General features: G+C 41.3%; 1 protein-coding gene and 1 long non-coding RNA gene across 3 annotated transcripts in view; one reads left to right on the forward strand and one right to left on the reverse strand.

The window, feature by feature from the left end:
* The window catches only part of DCC (DCC netrin 1 receptor), a 1,991,552-nt gene that overhangs the window by 1,169,207 nt on the left and 805,514 nt on the right, over nt 1-16,831 (forward strand). Inside the window, exon 1 of one of the 2 annotated variants that reach the window (XM_081562141.1) lies at nt 10,705-10,803. The exons of the other annotated variant lie outside the window; for it this stretch is intronic. The gene's annotated coding sequence lies outside the window, so the exon portion shown is untranslated. Of the gene's footprint in view, nt 1-10,704; nt 10,804-16,831 lie in introns of those variants that run through there. 2 annotated transcript variants of the gene reach the window in all.
* Nucleotides 4,573-14,091, reverse strand: LOC145534519 (uncharacterized). The gene is made up of 2 exons (XR_014074711.1): nt 13,559-14,091; nt 4,573-4,970 (listed from the first exon to the last, which is right to left on the reverse strand). It is a non-coding gene; the product is annotated as an uncharacterized LOC145534519 (long non-coding RNA).

Genomic DNA, 16,831 nt, shown 5'->3' on the forward strand with positions numbered 1-16,831 from the left:
ATTTACTCTTCTGAAATCGAGATGCAGAAAATCATTGCTTTTATCCTTACTGATATTTTTAAAATTAGAGACAATCTAAGAGGAATTTATTAAAGATCGAATAAGTTAAATATATGGAAAGCAACTGGGTGAGGCGAACATGATAACCACTACACTACAGAAACGCCATTATGGAAAGCAAGTGGACAGAAGGTTGTCCAGGAATAGTAAAAGGTGGCTAAACAGGGACTTCCCTGGTAGTCCAGTGGCTAACACTCTGCGTTCCCAAAACAAGGACAGGGAGATGGTTCTTTTCTCTTGTGGGTTTCTCACGAAATTTTTCCCCAAGAAAATGATATTTAAGCTAGGATAAAAAGATGAATAGGAGTTAGCCAGGTACAAATATGAGAAGATCGTTCCAGGTAGGTAGAGTGGTGAGTTCAGAGTAAAGACAGGAAGCCCCTGTGGTTGAGACATGATGGTCAAGGCAGAGGATGACTGATGGGGGGTGGGGTGGGGGAGGGATGCCAGGAGCCCAGCTGTGCACCATCCATGGGGGTCACAGGTTCACATTCAGGATCTGGGGCTCCCTGCAGGAGGACTCCCCAGAAAGATTTAAGCAGAGGAATGGCAAGCTCTGAATTTCATTGTATGTGTTCCCACTGGTTGATAGGTGGAAGAGATAGGGACAGAAAAGTAATACCTGTGGGCTGAATCTGATAAGGTGATACAGGTGGCTAGAGCAGAGACCTTGCTCCCCAGGGAACAGCCCATCTATTCCTGCTGCTTGCAGGTGATAGGGAGGGCCCCCAGTGGATTGTTCCCCAGGCTGAAAGGCAATCTTTACTCAGTAGGCTTTCTTTAATTTAAACAATATTTTTTAAATGAAAATAAATTTTTTAAGTGGCTAAACAGCCTCAGGAACACACAAGTCCCTGTTGGTGATACTATAAGTGCTAGCTTTGCAGGACTATGAGTTACCCAGACATCTCTCTCTCTCTCTTTTTTTTTTTTAATCACTTTATTTAACTATGATTGACATGCAAAAATCTGTACTTATTTAATGTATACAACTTGATGAAGGTGGAGATAAGTGTGAACCTGTGAGACTGTCACCACAATCAATGTCATAAACATACCCATCACCTCCAAAAGTTTCTTCCCACCTTCTTTATTTTTAAAATATTTCTGTGATGAAAATCACATGTTAAGGTCTGTACAATATAACATTGTTAACTATGGGCACCATGCTGTACTGTCAGTCTCTAGGATTTGTTTATCATGCACAACTGAAATTGTATGACCTTTTTGAAGCCAATGAAAACCTCTCTCCTGCTGCAGCAGGCCAGGCTAGACTGTGCTGGCGTAACTGCAACAAGAAAACAAAAGAAATGGGTTTTCCCCAACTTGAATATTTATTCATGTAGGATGAAAAAAGCTAGCAAGACTGTTTTCCCTTTCTGTAAATTGCAGTATGAGAATAGCATGTGTTGTATGTACCATCAGCAATTAGGAGAATGTATTTTCCACAAAATCCCTGAGCACTGTTGTCTACAAACCTTTGGGCCAGGTACAGCAGGAAGTAGGGGTGTGAGTCAGGCCAGGGAGGGTCCTGAGGCAGCGAGAAGGACAGGAAGGGAGAGGATAGAGTTCCTGGTCTGTGGTCCTGAACTAGGGGCCTGTTTGAAGGAGCAAGGTTGCCGGGAGGTACCTAGGCATTCACTACATGTGTGATGATACGCGTGAATGAATGAATGACTATAATGAGAAACTTTACGCATGTGCACAGGCTATAGACCAAATATTCTTAGTAAAATTTTGTAGCTGATAAATCCAGAGGAATGCAGCTTTGAGGATGGGGAGTCTAGCATAAGGCAGCAGCTCAAAGCCCTCATCCTCTTCACTGTGAGTGAGCAGAATCATCTTCTCAGAACAGGGATCAGAGCCCACAGCCTGGAGGGAGGTGGTTTGTACATTTCTCAGTGGTTGACTTTTTGGTTAACTGGTTAACGGCATACCTTTATTATTATTATTATTTTTATTGGAGTATAGTTGCTTTACAATGTTGTGTTATTTTCCTCTGTACAGCAATGTAAATCAGCCTAACTTTAAATCATCATAAAAGTATCTATATTAATATATTCAGTATTGCCTCTTGGCCAGAAAGCTGAAAAATATTTATTACCTGGCCTTTAACAGAAAACAAAAAGGTGACCAAAAATTCGTCAGACTATTCAAGGAAGTATGATCAATATAAATACTGATACTTTGACAGTAATATCAAGTAATCTTTATCATTCACAATCAAACTAAGACAATGAGGTTCATATTTTTTTTACTTCTGTTTCTGATTTTATTTCACTAATATAGGCAATTCTAAATTGTTCGTGTTTTTGTCTATGTAGGTTTCTATGTAAGTTTATTCAGTAGATATGTATTAAATATATCTGAGATAGGTAAGAGCTACTAAAGGCTATGCGATCAGTTCAGTTCAGTCTCTCAGTAGTGTCCGACTCTTTGCAGCCCCATGGACTGCAGCACACCAGGCTTCCCTGTCCATCACCAACTCCTGGAGCTTGCTCAAATTCATGTCCATCAAGTCAGTGATGCCATCCAACCATCCCGTCCTCTGTCATTCTCCTCCTGCCTTCTATCTTTCCCAGCATCAGGGTCTTTTCCAATGAATCAGTTCTTCGCATCAGGTGGCCAAAGTATTGGAGTTTCAGCTTTAGCATCAGTCCTTCCAATGAATATTCAGGGTTGATTTCCTTCAGTATTGACTGGTTGGATCTCCTTGCTGTCCAAGGGACTCAAGGGTCTTCTCTAACACCACAGTTCGAAAGCATCAGTTCTTTGGTGCTCAGCTTTCTTAATGGTCCAACTCTCACATCCATACATGACTACTGGAAAAACCATAATTTTGACTATACTGACCTTTGTTGGCAAAGTAATGTCTCTGCTGTTTAATATGTTGTCTATGTTTGTCATAGCTTTCCTTCCAAGGAGTAAGTGTCTTTTAATTTCATGGCTGCAGTCACCATCTGCAGTGATTTTGGAGCCCCAGAAAACAAAGTCTGTCACTGTTTCCATTGTTTGCTCATCTATTTGCAATGAAGTGATGGGACTGGATGCCATGATCTGAGTTTTTTGAATGATGAGTTTTAAGCCAGGTTTTTCACTCTCCTCTTTCATTTTCACTTTCTCTGTGTGATACAGAGAGACAAATATGATTCATTTCTGCTTCCCTGGAGTCTGCAATATAATTAGAAATTCTCATAAATATGATATGTGATAGAAAGAATAGAGCCATAGGAGAAATACCAATAACCTCAGATATGCCAGTCACACCACCCTGATAGCAGAAAGCAAAGAGGAACTAAAGAGCCTCTTTATGGAGGTAAAAGAGGAGAGTGAAAAAGCTGGCTTAAAACTCAACATTCAGAAAACTAAGATCATGTCATCCAGTCCCATCACTTCATTGCAAATAGATGAGAAAACAATAGCAACAGTGACAGACTTTCTTTTCTGGGGCTCCAAAATCACTGCAGATGATGACTGCAGCCATGAAATTAAAAGATGCTTGCTCCTTGGAAGAAAATCTCTGACAAACTTAGACAGCATATTAAAAAGCAGAGACATTACTTTGCCAAAAAAGGTCTGTTTAGTCAAAGCTATAGTCTTTCCAGTAGTCATCTATGGATGTGAGAGTTGGACCATAAAGACGGCTGAGCATTGAAGAGCTGATGCTTTCAAGCTGTGGTGTTGGAGAAGATGCTTGAGACTTTCTTGGACTGCAAGATCAAACTGGTGAATACTAAAGGAAATCAACCCTGCATATCCATTAGAAGGACTGATGCTGAAGCTGAAGCCCCAATACTTTGGCCAACTGATATGAAAAGATGACTCATTAGAAAAGACCCTGATGCTGGGAAAGATTGAAGGCAGGAGGAGAACGACAGAGGACGAGATGGTTGGATGACATCACTGACTTGATGGACATGAGTTTGAGCAGGCTCCAGGAGATGGTGAGGGACAGGGAAGTCTGGCATTCTGCAGTCCATGGGGTCACAAAGAGTTGGACACGACTGAGTGGCTAAACAACAAAGAGATAGAATAACAGAGCTAAGAGCTGCTACTGTCACTGCTATTCAATGAGACTTTCTATCTCTGCACATTTTATAAAATGAGAACCTGGTGAGAATTAACATTTATTATTTAATTAAGATTTATAACTGGTTCTAAGATATTATTGGACATTCCACCATATTGGAAATCAAGTGAACTGAGTCCCTTTTAATGTAATGATTACAGCTCCTGGAGAAATCTCTGCCCTCTGTCTTGTTTGGTGTCTGTAGTAGGACTTGACCAGCAAAGGATTTACAAATGATTCAGCCTTGAAAACTTTCCAGGTTACTTCCAACAGTGACGTTCCAGACATTCAGGTATGCATGTTTGAAAATGTAGATATGACTGAGTATCCCATTCCTTGGCCACCATTTGGGCACAGACTGCCTTCAATGCTGGTCCCTTCCTGCTAGTTTGCTGGGTCTGAGATAACAACCATTGTAACTAGTAACTCATGCAAGACATATACCCATGAGAAACAGACAGATATATTTCTTCATCTTTCAGTTTCTTTTAGTTGAAGGACCCCTGTATAGTTTCTTCATGCTTGAAGCCCACATGGATCATGCATGTGTTATATATACAGAGAGTTCAGACTTCCCATTATGGCTTTGATCCTTTGAAGAAACGTCATCCGTGCTCTGCAAGTCATCTCCCATAGAATCTAAATCACCCTTGAATTAAACAAGTTGTTTGTGAGGATCCTTCATTAAAGGCTCACCTCCTGAGTGGTTTAAGGCTAACTAACTCTCTTTTCCAGTGTTGATGTTTCTCTCATCATTGTGGGTTTTCTTTCTTGATGTACTTCATGAACTAAGCAGGGAAAGATCATCCTTCTGCTGATAACAAGATACACAGTTGATATCCTGACAAAAAAGAATGATAGCATTTTAATTAAAAAAAGAAAAAGAAAGCAAAACACTGTTCGGCCTTCATGTTGAAAAAATCAGACGCTTATAACACAAAATGTTTTACCAGTATGGCTCCCTGCATTAGACTTTATACCACACTATCAACCATGAGCTTTGCTGAATTTTTAAGGCTTTGCCTGGACCTTTCGGACCTTTATGGAATTAATCCTTCAGATGTGTAACAGCAGTTACCACAAGATGAATACCTTCATTTCTCATGAATCATAATAAAGCAGCCTATGCTTTGTTGGCAGAGTGACCTCTGCAGTCTTTTATCTTCAAGAGAAAAGATTAGACTGTCTCTCTATTTTATGGGTAATGAGGTGGGTGGTTGGTCTCTTGGCACCTTCAGTAACTGCACTTCTTTGTGCTCTCATATAAGTCTGTGATTAAACTGATCACTGTGTGATTATAGCAAATCTCTTCATATAACAAAAATTTCCCCTAAATTTGAGGGTGATTTTTTGTAAGTAGCAAAACTGACTCATAGACTTTTATGAGAGCTGAAGACACCTGGAGGTTATCTGGTCCAACTCCTTGTTTGATTATTGAGGACCTTGATTCCCAAGGATGTGGCCCACACTCAGAGGGGCTTGTGAAGGACAGTGTTAGGCAAAGTACTCAGGTATCCTGACCCCTTGTCCTGAGGGCTTTGTTTTGCAACAGCATGCCTTTTTTTGCTTATCAGTTCAGTTCAGTTCAGTCTCTCAGTCGTGTCCGACTCTTTACGACCCCATGAATTGCAGCACGCCAGGCCTCTCTGTCCATCACCAACCCCCGGAGTCTACCCAAACCCATGTTCATCGAGTCGGTGATGCCATCCAACCATCTCATCCTCCGTCGTCCCCTTCTCCTCCCGCCCCCAATCCTACCCAGCATTAGGGTCTTTTCCAATGAGTCAACCCTTCGCATGAGGTGGCCAAAGTATTGGAGCTTCAGCTTCAACATCAAACCTTCCAGTGAACACCCAGGATTGATCTCTTTTTAGGATGGATTGATTGGATCTCCTTGGAGTCCAAGGGACTCTCAAGAGTCTTCTCCAACACCACAGTTCAAAAGCATCAATTCTGCGGTGCTCAGCTTTCTTCACCATCCAACTCTCACATCCATACATGACCACTGGAAAAACCATAGCCTTGACTAGACGGACTTTTGTTGGCAAAGTAATGTCTCTGCTTTTAAACATGCCATGTAGGTTGGCCATAACCTTCCTTCCAAGTAGTAAGCGTCTTTTAATTTCATGGCTGCAGTCACCATCAGCAGTGATTCTGGAGCCCAAAAAAGTAAAGTCTGACACTGTTTCCACTGTTTCCCCATCTATTTCCCATGGAGTGATGGGACCAGATGCCATGATCTTAGTTTTCTGAACGTTGAGCTTTAAGCCAACTTTTTCACTCTCCTCCTTCACCTTCATCAAGAGGCTCTTTAGTTCTTCTTCACTGTCTGCCATAAGGGTTGTGTCATCCGCATATCTGAGGTTATTGATATTTCTCCCAGCAATCTTGATTCCAGCTTGTGTTTCTTCCAGCCCAGCGTTCCTCATGATGTACTCTGCATATAAGTTAAATAAGCAGGGTGACAATATACAGCCTTGACGTACTCCTTTTCCTATTTGGAACCAGTCTGTTGTTCCATGTCCAGTTCTAACTGTTGCTTCCTGACCTGCATACAGGTTTCTCAAGAGACAGGTCAGATGGTCTGGTATTCCCATCTCTTTCAGAATTTTCCACAGTTTATTGGGATCCACACAGTCAAAGGCTTTGGCATAGTCAATAAAGCAGAAATAGATGTTTTTCTGGAACTCTCTTGCTTTTTCGATGATCCAGCAGATATTGGCAATTTGATCTCTGGCTCCTCTGCCTTTTCTAAAACCAGCTTGAACATCTGGAAGTTCACGGTTCATGTATTGCTGAAGCCTGGCTTGGAGAATTTTGAGCATTACTTTACTAGCATGTGAGATGAGTGCAATTGTGCGGTAGGTTGAGCATTCTTTGGCATTGCCTTTCTTTGGGATTGGAACGAAAACTGACCTTTTCCAGTCCTGTGGCCACTGCTGAATTTTCCAAATTTGCTGGTATATCGAGTGCAGCACTTTCACAGCATCACCTTTGAGGATTTGAAATAGCTCAACTGGAATTCCATCACCTCCACTAGCTTTGTCCGTAGTGATGCTTTCTAAGGCCCATTTGACTTCACATTCCAGGATGTCTGGCTCTAGGTGAGTGATCACACCATCGTGATTATCTGGGTCGTGAAGATCTTTTTTGTACAGTTCTTCTGTGTATTCTTGCCACCTCTTCTTAATATCTTCTGCCTCTGTTAGGTCCATACCATTTCTGTCCTTTATCGAGCCTATCTTTGCATGAAATGTTCCTTTGGTATCTCTAATTTTCTTGAAGAGATCTCTAGTCTTTCCCAATCTGTTGTTTTCCTCTATTTGTTTGCACTGATCGCTGAGGAAGGCTTTCTTATCTCTCCTTGCTATTCTTTGGAACTCTGCATTGAGATGGGAATATCTTTCCTTTTCTCCTTTGCTTTTCGCTTCTCTTCTCTTCCCAGCTATCTGTAAGGCCTCCTCAGACAGCCATTTTGCTTTTTTGCATTTCTTTTCCATGGGGATTTTCTTGATCCCTGTCTCCTGTACAGTGTCACGAACCTCTGTCCATAGTTCATCAGGCACTCTGTCTATCAGGTCTAGTCCCTTAAATCTATTTGTCACTTTCACTGTATACTCATAAGGGATTTGATCTAGGTCATACCTGAATGGTCTAGTGGTTTTCCCTACTTTCTTCAATTTAAGTCTGAATTTGGCAATAAGCAGTTCATGATCTGAGCCACAGTCTGCTCCTGGTCTTGTTTTTGCTGACTGTATAGAGCTTCTCCATCTTTGGCTGCAAAGAAGATAATCAATCTGATTTCGGTGTTGACCATCTGGTGATGTCCACGTGTAGAGTCTTCTCTTGTGTTGTTCGAATAGGGTGTTTGCTATTACCAGTGCGTTCTCATGGCAAAACTCTATTAGCCTTTGCCCTGCTTCATTCTGTACACCAAGGCCAAATTTGCCTGTTACGCCAGGTGTTTCTTGACTTCCTACTTTTGCATTCCAGTCCCCTACAATGAAAAGGACATCTTTTTTGGGTGTTAGTTCTAGAAGGTCTTGTAGGTCTTCATAGAACCATTCAACTTCAGCTTCTTCGGCGTTACTGGTCAGGGCATAGACTTGGATTACCGTGATATTGAATGGTTTGCCTTGGAAACGAACAGAGATCATTCTGTCGTTTTTGAGATTGCATCCAAGTACTGCATTTTGGACTCTTTTGTTGACCATGATGGCTACTCCATTTCTTCTAAGGGATTCTTGCCCACAATAGTAGATATAATGGTCATCTGAGTTAAATTCACCCATTGCTCTACTGATCTACTTGGAGTCATCCTGGACTCTTTTTTTCTCTTCACCAATCCATATCTAATCCCTCAGCAGCTCCACTGATTCTGCCTTTAAAAACAGGTCTTGAATCTGACCATTGCTTTTCAAGTCACACCATCCGATGTGGACTGCGGAACTAGCCTCCCAACAGGTTTCTCTTCTTCGTCCAGTGACTCCTATCCTCACCACAGCAACCAAGATGAGTCTTTTCACAGGTATCTCAGCCTCAGCACTACCGGTGTTTGGGATGGGATGCTTCTCTCTTGTGAAGGGTGGTTCTGTGCACTGTAGGGGGGGGTAGCAGCCCTCCTGGTCTCTTCCCACTGCATGCAGGTACCACCCTTCCCAGTTGTTACAACCAGAAGTGTCTCCAGTCTCCTAGCTGGTGGTGAGGAGAGCATGGGGTAGGAATATTCCACATTCAAAACTGCTGTTTTGTAACATAAACTGGACCCTTTCACTCTCTTGAACAAAACTCTCCACTAGGTTTCCATCTTTGTCAGTGTTAAAGCAAAGTTCTTTTGCTTGTGAACCAGATCTTACTCATCTCCCTGTGACCTCTTGGCTTTGTCTCCCTGCAGATTTCTTCCCCTAGATACCTAATCTTCACCTGTTTTGGATTGAATACTGTGACCAACCCCGCACCCTGCCACTCCCCCCTGCCCTGCCACTCTCCCCACCCCCAAATACATATGCTGAAGCCCTAACTCCCAGTGTGTATTTAGAAGTGGAGCCTTTGGGAGGTAATTGGTTTTAGATGGAGTCATGAGGATGGGGACGTCATGATGGGATTAGAGTCCTAATATGAAGAGGAAGAGAGACTAGAATATAATCTTTCTCTCTTTTATATTATTACACACATGTAGATAAAATAGCAGTTTACTATGAATCACAGATGAATAACTTCTTAAAAGGAAATGTATATAAATTTCAATAGTGGCTATCACCAGGTAGGCAGGGTTAGGAGCTAGTATTATGACATTTGGTTTTATATTTATATGTTCTTATTTGTGTATAGTAAATACGGGCAACTTGATTAAGAATAAGTTTCTGAGAACTGATTGGTCTCTTAACAATACATAGCATTCCAGTGTTTGCCCACTTTTCGCTGCCTTCTGGATGGAGAGAGATATTCCTGTGCACTGCGTATCCATTACCTGCTACCTTTTCTAAATACGCTGAATAACCTTTCTCAGTGTCCAGTTGACAGGTGCTCATTCTAAAAAAGCAATGATCCCCCTACTGATGAAAAACTCAAGGGAGAAAAAAACTAGGTTACATTTTACCAAAATGAGAGCGGTATTAAGGTTCAAATCCAGGGCAGATTAAACAGCACATCAAAGTTTCTCTTTTTAGAGTTCATTTTGCATGAAGCCTTGAGGATGATAACCTAGAAGTCAGAGGGTATTACCTGTTGAGCTGAAAAATAATCCCATTACAATTTTCCCAGTATCACACAGAAAAATCAAGCTGTGGTTTAGAGATTTAGCTCCTGAAGCAGCAAAGGGCTGAGAAAGCTACTCCTTCACTCTCACTTGGCCCTTATCATTTTTCTTTACCATTAGATTTAGCCGGAGGACACTCAGTCAGTTGCCTGGGGCACACACTCCTTGCCCTATGGAAGCCCTCAAATCTCTTGGCAAAGCCTCCACCACTTTGGGGAAGATACCATGTGCTCAGAATGTCTGATGGGGAGCCTCTGTGTGGGATCACTAAGAGATTTCTCCCGGGGCAGTTGCTTCTTGAACTCCACATTCTGTATTTATATATCTGAATTTTGCTCCCTGACTTATAAAGGGAAGAAGAAGAAAAAAAAGGATCACTATGTTAAGAACAAATCGAGTTCAACAACCTTACTATGTGGATATTTGGTGTGATGTTGGACTAGGTAAGCAAGTGTCCTGACACTAAAATCACTTTTTCTGATTCAGTCATGGTAGCTTTCTAAGAGTTCACTCTTCTCTGCACATATGGCAGAACAGAGAAGGGATAGTATGAATCCATATACTATTTCCCCACTTATGCTGTGGCCTCAAGGAAGTTAATTTCATGGGGGATAAAATTAACAGGATGCCCAGTTAAGTTTAAAATTTGAACAAACAACAGATAATGTTTTACTGTAGGTATGTCCTGTGCAGTATTTATTTACTTCAAGCATCTGTTGTCTGAAACATGTATCTGTGTGTGTGTGCTCAGTCATGTCTGACCCTCTGTGACCTCATGGACTGTAGCCCACCAGGTTCCTCTGTCCATGGAATTCTCCAGGCAAGAATACTAGAGTGGGTTGCCATTTACTCCTTTAGGGGATCTTCCTGACCCAGAGATCGAACCCTCATCTCCTGAATCTCCTTGCATCGGCAGGTAAATTCTTTATCACTGAGCTACCTGGGAGCTTAGCTGGTAAAGAATCCGCCTACAATGCAGGAGACCCTGGCTCAATTCCTGAGTCAGGAAGATTCCCTGGAGAAGGGATAGGCTACCCACTCCAGTCTTCTTGGGCTTCCCTGGTGGCTCAGATGGTAAGGAATCTGCCCCCAATGAGTGAGATCTGAGTTCGATCCCTAGGTTGGGAAGATCCCTTAGAGGGGGGCATGGCAACCCACACCAGCATTCTTGCCTGGAAAATCTCCATGGACAGAGGAACCAGGCAGGCTATAGTCCATGGGGTCGCAGAGAGTCAAACGCAAGTGAGCAGCTAAGCACACAGAGCTACCTGGAGCCTGAAACGTGTGTATACTAAAATGTTATTTGTTGTTTACATGAAATTCAAGTGTAACTGATGTCCTTAATTTTTATTTGCTAATTCTAGAGACTCTATTGGGTGAGAAACTTGAACTATTCTTTAAAAGTTTTCATTTTCATCCATTGCTTCCTACATTTTAGTGAGACTTAATAAATTCCCATGGTAAAATGCACTTGTGTTTCTTCCTATGAATCTTCTTGTGCCTTATTTAAATTCAGAAATTTTGTTCAGTCACTAAATTGTGTCCGAATTTTTGTGACCCCATGGATTGCAGCACACCAAGCTACCTTACCCTTCACTATCTCCTGGACTTTGCCCAAACTCATGTCCATTGAGTCAGTGTTACCGTCCAACCATCTCATCCCCTGTCGCCCTGCTCCCTTCTCCTCCTGCCCTCACACTTTCCCAGCATCAGGTCTTTTCCAGTGAGTAGGCTCTTTGCATCAGGTGCCCAAAGTATTGGAGCTTCAGCTTCAGCATCAGTCCTTCCAATGAATATTCAGGGTTGCTTTTCATTAGGATTGACTGGTTTAATCTCCTTGCTGTCCAAGGGACTCAAGAGTCTTCTCCAGCACCACAATCCAAAAGCATCAGTTCTTTGGTGCTCAGCCTTCTGTATGATCCAACTCTCACATCTGTATAAATTCCATAAAACTTAATTTGTTTCTGATTTCCATTTGTTAGTAATACAAACTTGAAGTCGATTGGCTTGAACTTAGTCTCTAGGGAGGGTGGGAATGCACACAATCTTTTCAATATATGACCACGTCTTCTGACAAGTATTTTAACCATGCATCTTATCAAAGTAGGAAAAAAGCACTGATACTTCACAGACGCCCCAGTGGTCACTGGTTTCGGTGCTTTGGTGACATATGCTTTCTCTCCCTGAGCTGGCTAATGTTTAACATTTTGCATTAATATGAAGCACATAAAGTATACCTTCAGGCTGTAGTAGAGAGAGTGCTAGTGTGGTTTTGCCCTTCTGGAGACTAAGCTGGACTGAGGGGCAGGTCAACCAGGCAAGCATTTAAGGTTCCACTATTTTAAAGGGCTATAATTACGCTGTGGAGATAAAATGTAATGAAAGAATGTAATTTGATAAAGAATACTGTATTTATCAAAACTTCTTTTGCAAGAGGATTGTAGCTATTACGGTGATTGAAAAAAAATCTTTTGACAGTTCTTTGTGTGAACAATCAAGAATATTCCAAAAGAACATTCTAAATCTTCAATTGATTGTGATAAAATTTTTACTTTGCTTAATGTGACTGTGGCCATTTGGGGTCCTGATAACAATAAAGGAAACATGAGGTGTTGTTACCAATAGCCTTCTTTCTTGACCTTTTCCTTACTTAATTCCAGCCTTTTAAAGATACTGCTGCTACTGCTAAGTCACTTCAGTCGTGTCCGACTCTATGCGACCCCATAGACGGCAGCCCACCAGGCTCCCCTGTCCCTGGGATTCTCCAGGCAAGAACACTGGAGTGGGTTGCCATTTCCTTCTCCAATGCATGAAAGTGAAGTCGCTCAGTCGTATCTGACTCTTAGCGACCCCATGGACTGCAGCCTACCAGGCTCCTCCGTCCATGGGATTTTCCCGGCAAGAGTACTGGAGTGGGGTGCCATTGCCTTCTCCTTTTAAAGATAAACGCATGCAACTAATATTAATACGTGTTGAAACTGTATTCAATGATTTGCCTTCCCGGTTCATTCCTGTAACTTCATTTCTCTACTCATCATTGATGATATTGCACAAATTCTCCAAATATGCAACATTATAACAAGATAGTAAAAAAAAAAAAAATACAAAGGTCCCCAACTATAGTTCAGGCCAGGGGAAGTTTTGGAGAAGTAGTTCTCAAGCTTTAGTGAATGTGAGTGTTTCCTGGAAGGCTAATTAAAGCTCACACTGTGAGTCTCTGCCCTGCAGTTGCTGACCAATCAGGTGTGTCTAGGGTGTGGACTACTATTGTGCTTTGTAACAAGTTCCCAGGTGGTGGGTGCTTTTTCGGGTCTGGGGACCTTAGTTTAAGAACCACTGTATCAGAATTTATATTCTAATATCCTAAACCAGTAATGTTCACATTAAGTAGGGGACCTGTTAAGTCATGGGGTTTTTTTGTTTTGTTTTTTAAAATCCCCTCTTCCATCACACAGCCTCATAGGCATTATAAGCTTCCCCTGGGGCTGACACCAGAGTGGCAATTTCACATGTAATTGATGTTTGATCAGTTGAAAATGAATTATATTCCACCATCCATAGAATAGTTTTAATTTCTTTCAATGGAGGTATCTATCTTAATACAAGACAAACATGCAGTAGAATTTATTTCTAAGAAGAGATAATGATGTTAAGATTTGGGGGTTGATTACCTGAATTCGGGGATCCACAGAATCTCCAGGCATGCCAATGTGAAAGTTTTCATCACTTGGAAGATAAAATTATGCATAGCAAGTTCTATGGGGATTTGTATGACATTTTCTAATCTTAAAATCCTTTTAGGAGTTTCTTTTTACTTCCATGCTATTTTTCATAAATTTAAGTTTTAGCTCTTATTGCTTTAACCAGAAAGTCTAACACATTGGACTTGGAAAGAAATTTCTGACTCGATAGGGAATTATTTTTCACACTTAACAATGTTTGATATTGTAGATGAAATGTCATACCTTAAAAATCCATTCCAAGTTAGTCTGCCTCTGTGACTGGTCTTTGAAATTAACAAGAAATTGATAAGGAGAGCAAGCACAGAGGGACTTAACCTTACAGAAACATTTTTACTACTACTTGCTTGATCATTTTGGTCAGTTTCTAAAACACATTAAGGATCTTTTCTATCTCTAGATGCTCAGTTAATATAAACCTGGAATATCCCTAGCAGTGTTATCTCTGATGTTTATTTATGTTTGACAGAGCTAAAGCAAATAGACATTAGTTTCTCCTTTGTGAAGCAATAGTTGCTCAGTTGTGTCCAACTCTTTGTGATCCCATGGACTGTGGCCCGCCAGGCTCCTCTGTTCATGGAATTCTCCAGGCAAGAAAACTGGAGTGGGTTGCCATTCCCTTCTCCAGGGGATCTTCCTGACCCAACGATTGAACTCAGGTCATTGCAGGCAGATTCTTTACCATCTGAACCAAAGGGGAAGAAGCTCACTTAAGAGTGAACCTCCCTTTATGTCTTCATTAGGAAAACACTGAAGGTTTTGCTGTGTTGGTATCTGCTTATAAACAATTACCTTTCTGAAGAAGAAGAAGAAAAAGAATAATATACAGCAACAGTATGACACTCTATTACTTTTTCTCAGACTGACACAGGTAAAGAACAGTACCAGTTAGTTAAGTGCATATATGGCTCTTGGCCTAAATGCTAGCCAAGGAAGATTTAGGAATCTTCCCCAAATAGAATTTGGAGGGAAGGCGGGCTGGAGTCTCATTTATTCTTATCATGAATTCTGGTATCAGACTCTGAAGTCCAAGTGTCTTAGTGGATGGACTTTTGGTATTCTCAAGTATATCTCCCCAAATATAATTGCCTTACACAATTTTATAGCAGGCCAAAAGGATTGCTTCTTTTATGAAGCAAGGCTGGAAAATGTTACTACTTGATGGTTCAGTAGAATGACCACTGGCATCTTAAAGAGAAAACCAAAACACAGCAAAGAAACTTCTCTAGTTGGCTTTCTTCTGGATGAATTCTTGTTATTGCTATTCTACTGTAAAAGCTTCTGTAAAATTGTAAAGTGGGTAGCTTTCATTCTGATTCTTTAAAAGCATTTGCTTTCCAATTACCTCTTTCACCCATTTCCCAGGTGATCTCTGTGCTGTGCTTAGTTGCTCAGTCATGTTCCACTCTCTGTGACCCCATGGACTGTTGCCCGCCAGGTTCCTCTGTCCATGGGGATTCTCGAGGCAAGAGTACTGGAGTGGGTTGTCATGCCGTCCTCTGGGATCTTCCCAAACCAGAGATTGAGCCAGGTCTCCCGCATTACGGGTGGATTCTTTACCATCAGAGCCACCACGGAAGCCCAAGAATACGGGAGTGAGTAACTTGACCCTTTTCCAGGGGATCTTCCTGACCCAGGAATTAAGCTGGGGTCTCCTGCATAGTAGGCAGATTCTTCACTAGCTGAGCTACCAGGGAAGCCTACCCTCATCAAACTCTGCCCAAATTCCTGCCACAGCTCTTTGCACTACAAGTTCTGTATGTTATTTCTACTTATTTGTTTTCTTCAGTTTTAATATTTTTCTGTCTCTGCTCCTGCATGAAATCAATGTAGTTGATTTCATGATAAAATAATCAGATAAAATTGTTCCATTAAGATATGATAGTGTTGAAAGTGAAAATGTTAATTGTTCAGTCCTGTGTTTGCTCTTAGGGACCCCAAGGGCTGCAGCCCAGCAGGCTCCTCCATTCACGGAATTCTCCAGACTAGAACATTGGAGAGGGTAGCCATTCCCTTCTCCAGGGAATCTTCCCAACCCAGGGATCGAACCAGGGTCTCCTATATTACAGGCAGATTCTTTATCATCTGAGCCACCAGGGAAGCCCATAAGCGACGATAACTGGTAGGCAAATCCCCCTGAGAGGAGCTAGTGTTCTATGAGAAGAGGTGGGAGGGCAGCCTAGATTGAATTCGATGTAATTATCAGGAGCCATTTCTTGAGCCTGTGCAAGGAGATGGAGACAGCTTGTGCCTAACATCGGCTGAAACTTTGAAACCAGGATCATTGAAAACAAACCTACTGTTTCTCAACAGATTATGTTTTCTTGGGCCATGTCCATCTTTTCTAAAAGTGAAGGAACTAATGCAAGTTGCTTAAAGCAGTGAGACACCTTTATCCCAGGCTCCTATGTTCAAAATGCAATTGTTGTCGGGAGTGCAAAAGCTCGAAATGCCAGCCAACTGCAGGGGTAATTGTATTGAAGAAAAAGTTAATCTTTATTTAACTTTCCTAAATTATGTACTCAAGCACTGAAAACTGTCATAATCTCCTTGTTTCAGATGAAGTGGATTATTTATTTGTGATAATGGGCACATATGCTCATTAACATGCTGTCATAAACAGCTGCGTTAAATTCATTATGTGTTCTGTGACATAAATAAGGTGTTCAACATGAGGTTGTTGTTTAAAATATAGGCCCCAAGAAGAACAAAAAAGCAATAAATGCTTTTTAATATCGTTGCCTGGTCTTGAATTCTAAATTTATTTCTGCCTTATTAATGCTACTTGTATGGAAATTGCAGGTATTACTCTAGTGAAATATCTTGACATTTAAGGACATTAGAACTTCTTTCTACTTTCTCATCCTTGGTGTATCTCTCTCTGGCTGTTCACTGCTGGCATCTCAGTATGTTTAGAGCAGCGTTCATATGATGAATATCTTCGACCCATCCTACTTCTGAAAGTTTCCAAACTGGATATTGAATTGAAAGATCATTTAGTTCAACACCCTCATTTTAGAGAAGGAACTGAACTTCTGAAGACTTAAAAGACTTGTTTGAGTCACACATCTTTAAATAATAAAGCCAGGACCAAGGATTAAATATCCAGACTCCTCTTGTAATATACCAATACTTTCCACCAGAGGAATGGGCAGTGATAATTATGTTGATTACACTAAAACAGTCTGAGGGCAGGATGATTGT

Source organism: Giraffa tippelskirchi, chromosome 14 (assembly GCF_054371585.1).
Source record: "Giraffa tippelskirchi isolate mGirTip1 chromosome 14, T2T-mGirTip1v1.2.pri, whole genome shotgun sequence".
Classification (NCBI taxonomy): domain Eukaryota; kingdom Metazoa; phylum Chordata; class Mammalia; order Artiodactyla; family Giraffidae; genus Giraffa; species Giraffa tippelskirchi.